Source organism: Sorex fumeus, unplaced genomic scaffold, assembly GCF_029834395.1.
Source record: "Sorex fumeus unplaced genomic scaffold, SorFum_2.1 ptg000072l, whole genome shotgun sequence".
NCBI lineage: Eukaryota > Metazoa > Chordata > Mammalia > Eulipotyphla > Soricidae > Sorex > Sorex fumeus.
In genome coordinates, this window is record NW_026606129.1 from 49,222,396 (window position 1) to 49,227,895 (window position 5,500).

Here is a 5,500-nt window from a genome sequence, read left to right on the forward strand (position 1 = left end):
CTGGGAAAATTAATGGGAATTTTCACTAGGCAAAAAGGTTGTGAGTAGAGACAGCGAAGCAGAGGCTGGTCAGAGGCATAGCTGGGTCTTTAGGAAGCACAGGAAGTTAAAGACCAGTGTCTGGGGACTGACTAGCTAGGTTCAAGAGTCAGTCCTGTCAGTTCCCAGCATTGTGGCATTGGGCAAATCACATTCCTCTCTAGACCTCTGAATCATTGAACAACGCATGTAGCTAATAGCAATACCTCCCACATGGTGGAGTCTGTGAGGAGTACAGGAGAGGAGAGGAGTTAATGACAGAACCTGGGACTGGGGAGATAGGTCAAAGGGTGGGGTATAATCTTTGCATGTGTGAGATTCCACATTTGATCCCCTGAGCTCCACCAGGCTTAACTCTCCTGGCTCCCAGCACTGCCCAGACAGTGCTGTATCATCAGACCTGAGTACCCAACTAGGCCAAGTTAGTCTGGAGTTTCCTCTGTGCTCAGAGATCACTCCTGGTGGTGCTCAGAGGACCAGATGAAGTGCTGGGAATCAAACCTAGGTCGGTCACATATAAGGCAAGCAACTGTACCATTTCTTTGCTCTGTTTTTGCCCCCCGCCCCCGACATTTAAAACAAAAAACTTTCTTTGTGATCTTATAAAAAATGGAGTTTCTATTCTGCTTTGGTGAAAGACTCTAGGGAGGAAGCCACTATTCATTCATTCATTTTTTTCCTTACACCGTAGCTAGTCATTTTACTAAACTTAGCATGACTCTTTTCATGTGTGTTTGTGCAAAATCTTTAGTTCATTATTTTTAATTGATTTGCTATTGTATTAGAATGAACCTTGCTTTTTCTCTCAATGTAATGTTTGAAATATACCTGTATTGTTAAGTGTACAAGGGGGGAGTGGTGGGGGACACATGTGCTCTGCTTAACTACGTGGGCACAAGCAGCACAATGGCTTGGACAGCACATGCACCGAGGGAACAATTCTTGACTTAGAGCCTGCTGAAGGGTTGGGCCTTATCCTGTGGACAGTGGAGGGCGTGGAGGTGGATGATAATGGAATCAGATTTGCTGCGGGGGTGGATCAGTGGGAGTGAAGGGGGGAACTGCAGAGAGAGGAGGGGCTGTCTAAGCTGTCCCAGTGAGATCCCAAATCTTGAGATCCAGAACCAAGGAATGGGGGTAGAAGTCCTGGGGGAAGAGGTTGCTGGGGCCTTTGAGGCAAAAGGGAGTGACCTTGGGTGCCAGGAAGGAGGATATCTCCTTTAGATTTTGATAACGGAAAATGGGATGGGGGAGGGAGAAATCTAGAATGATTCCTAGGTAATAATTGAAGCACCTAGGTCAATACTTTAAAATGATAGCAATTCAAATATAGGCAGAAGAATTTGATGAACTGTGTTTTGTTGTTTATGTTCAGGGTGGCATTTAGGAGACAAATTTGGGGTTCATTAATTAGCAAGAGGATCTTAATTCCCCTTGAGGGGTAGAGTTTTAGGATTTGTGTCTTGTTTGGGTCTTGAGGCTGGGCAGTCTGGTTGAAGGTGGGACTGGGAGGAATCACAGGGGAATGGGGGAATGGTCAGTCCTGGTTCTCGTGTGTGTGTGTGTGTGTGTGTGTGTGTGTGTGTGTTTGCATGTTCTGCAGACCTGCACTATACACAGAGGGTATTGCCGGGAACCCAGTGGAGGTCTTTGCCACGTTTTCTGAGAAGGAACAGTGAGAGGTGAGGGGAAGTACCTAGAGGAAGTCTCTGGGAAGGGAAAAGATTGCACAGAAGAGACAGTAAAGTTTCTAAGTATGTCCCATACAGGAATGTTCACAGGTATATTGTTCATTTTGTGTGTGTGTGTGTGTGGGGGTACTCCCAGCATTGCTTAGGAGACTTTCCTGGCTCTGCTGGCTTTTACCTCCTTACTCTCTCTGACCCCACGTTGTTCATTTTAGCTATAAACTGACTAAGCAAAATTGACCCAAATTCCCCATCAATAATAGAATGGGGAAGTAGAGGCTTTTGTTTCATTTTTGCTTTGGGGGGGCCACACCTGGTGGTATTTGAGCTACTTCTGGGTCTGTGCTTGGAGGTTGCTACCAGAGGCACAGTGCTAAGTAAGGATCAAAAGAAAGGAAAGGAATGCTGGAGTGATTGTGAGTGCAGGCAGAGCCCGGGGTAAGCCCTGAGCACCACCAGGTGTGGCCCCAAAACAAAAAATAGACAAAAAAATGAGAAAGAAAGTAAGAAAAAGGACCAAAGAATGAATCTCTGTGCCTCAGAGATAGCAATGCAAGTTTAGTGCTTTTCTTGCCCAGGCTGCCAACCCCAGTTTAATCCCTGGCACCATATGATTCTCCAAGAACTGTCAGAAGTCACTCCTGAGCACCGAGCAGGAGCAGGGATAGTTCCTGAGCACAGCCTAGCATGGCCTCTGGGCACAAAACAAACAAAAAGAATGCCTCTCACAACTGCTGGTGAACACATAAAAGGGCATACCAGTTATTCCTCTGATAGGAAGTTTCAAAAAATGCAAAGTACTGTTCTTCTTTAGTCCTTGATGTATACTGGTTTTCTTTGGCCAGGTTGGTGACAAAAAGGGGCCAGGCGGGGAATTTTTGGAAACTGGTCCTGTTTTTACGATCCAAGTGTTGATTGTATGACTGTGCTCATTTTGTAGAAATGCACTGAATGTCACATTCATGATTCACTTGTGTTTCTTTATGAGTGGTATATTTCAGTTTGTAAGAGGGGCCCTAGGAAATCAGGAGGCCTCCCCACTGACCCAGGTCAGGCTCCAGATCTAATCCTAAATCAGTTCACACTAAAGGAAAATGCCAGCGTCTAGCAAGCTGACATATCAGTCACAGTGCTCAACCCTGCTTTATTCAGCACCCATTATCTGAGGAAATGAAACCTGCTGGCCTCCAAAGGAAGCCCTCCCTAAGTCAATCATGAATTGTCTCCATGGTGCCTTTTTAAATGTTCTGAGAAACCAGCTTTTGCTCAAATCCCTTGGAAACCTCACTCCACTACCTGAGGTGCAGGATTCCCTCAGTCCATGGAGAGTTTCACATTCATCTTTCCCTCCTTTTTATTATCTTATTGCTTTTGTTTGGGGGCCAAACCTCGCAGTGCTCAGGGTTACTCCTGATCTGTAGTCAGAGAGCACTTCTGGCAGGACTTGGGAACCATATGTGGAGCCAGAAATGGTACCTGAGTCACATCCAAAGTGACTGTGTGCTGTCCTTCTCTCCCGGAAGGGAGCAACATGACGCTCGCCATAACTTTGCCGCTGGACCCTGTGCAAGGCTGTTTCACTTAGGGTACCCTGGAGGGGGGCGGGTGAGACCCCTCCCCGCCCCAAGGGACCCAGCCCCACAGCCGGAAACCTCCAGAACTCAATCACCACCATGCTTATGGCCACTCTCCACATGCTCAGGCTGAGCCTCCCCCACGAGTGAACATATTCCTGGGCACTTCATAGGACATACCCTACCCATACTCTAAGAGTAGTGCACCACATTTGATGGGGTTCAAAATGGAGGCAACCAATCTTAGAGGAACTTTTGTTTTTACAGATATTTGTATATAGTGGCTGGAGCGATAGCACAGTGGTAGGGTATTTGCCTTGCGCTCAGCCAGCCCGGCCGAGCTGGGTTTAATTCCTCTGCCCCTCTTGGAGAGCCCGGCAAGCTACCGAGAGTATCTCACCCGCACGGCAAAGCCTGGCAAGCTACCCGTGACATATTCAATATGCCAAACACAGTAACAACAAGTCTCACGATGGAGACATTACTAGGCCCACTCGAGCAAATCAATGAACAATGGGAGGACAGTATATATATATATATATATATATATATATATATATATACACACACAAGGCTCAACTTTTTTTTTGCAGTTTAATTTTATTTATTTATTTTAATTATTATTATTTTTTTTGCTTTTTTGGGGGTCACACCTGGCGATGCACAGGGATAACTCCTGGCTCTGCACTCAGGAGTTACTCCTGGCGGTGCTCAGGGGACCATATGGGATGCTGGGAATCAAACCCGGTCGGCTGCTTGCAAGGCAAATGCCCTACCCGCTGTGCTATCTCTCCAGCCCCAACTTTATTTATTTTAAGACTCAACTTTTAACAGCATGTTAGTGATCTCTTACAGAAGGGCTTAATGACTCCTGGGTGAAATACAACAATCTTCACACTCTTTCCTTTAAGGATACTTTTAAGTAGCATTTTCAGTGGTTTTTCATAACAAGCAATACAAAATATATTTAAGTTTTGCTTTGGGTCAGGGATTGAAGTTTGGGATGGAAATATCCAAAATACGGTGGTGGGAAGGTGTAATGGTGGTGGGACTGGTATCTGACTATTAAATGTAATCAGATATTGTGAACTACTTTATAAAATAAAAAGAAATAAAGAAGAAATCTACACCTTAAAAAAAAAGTGACTGTGTGCGAGTGCCCTGCCATCTTGTACAATCTCTCTGGCCACCCTCTTAAATTTTTTTTTTTGGCTTTTGGGTCACACCTGGCAATGCACAGGGTTTACTCCTGGCTCATGCACTCAGGAATTACTCCTGGCAGTGCTCGGGGGACCACATGGGATGCTGGGAATTGAACCCGAGTCAGCCGCATGCAAGGCAAATGCCCTCTCTGCTGTGCTATTGCTCCAGCCCCCCCCCTTTTTTTTGTTTGGGAGCTGGCAAGATAATACACTGGATAAGGGCACTTGCCTTATATGTGGTTGACCCCAAACAATCCCCCCTAAACCCGGTCAGGAGTGATTCCTGAGCCTAGCGCCAGGAGTAAAACCTGAGCACCTCCGAGTATGGGCCAAAAACAAACAACAAAAATTTTTTTTTCATGGGGCCATGCCTGGCTATGCTCAGGGCTTGCTCCTGACTCTATACTCAGGAATGATCAAGCCTGTGTCAGCCTCCTGCAGGGCAGGCACTTTACCCACGGTACTATTGCTCCAGCTCATGTTTTCATTTGCTTTTTTTTTTTTTGCTTTTTGGGTCACACCCAGCGATGCACAGGGGTTACTCCTGGCTTTGCACTCAGGAATTACTCCTGGCGGTGCTCGGGGGACCATATGGGATGCTGGGAACCGAACCCGGGTCAGCCGCGTGCAAGGCAAACACCCTACCTGCTGTGCTATCGCTCCAGCCCCTTGATTTGCTTTTCAGGGGCCACATTCAGAAGTGCTTAGGAATCTTTTCTCTGTGGTGCTCAGATCATGTGATTGTGGGATGGGAAAGAAACTAAGAACACTGTCGGAGGGATTGGTACTCAAATATTGAATGCCTAAAAGTCATGAATAACTTTGTAATTCAATAAAAAGAAGGAAACTGTGGTGCCAGGGCTTGAACCTGAGTTTCCCATATTGCATGCATCCACCCCAGCCTTTGTTTTGTTTTTTTTGTTTTTTGTTTTTATGTAGGAGTACTGCTATTTATTCAGCCACCGATTAGGTTGAACTGGGCATGACTTCCACCTCC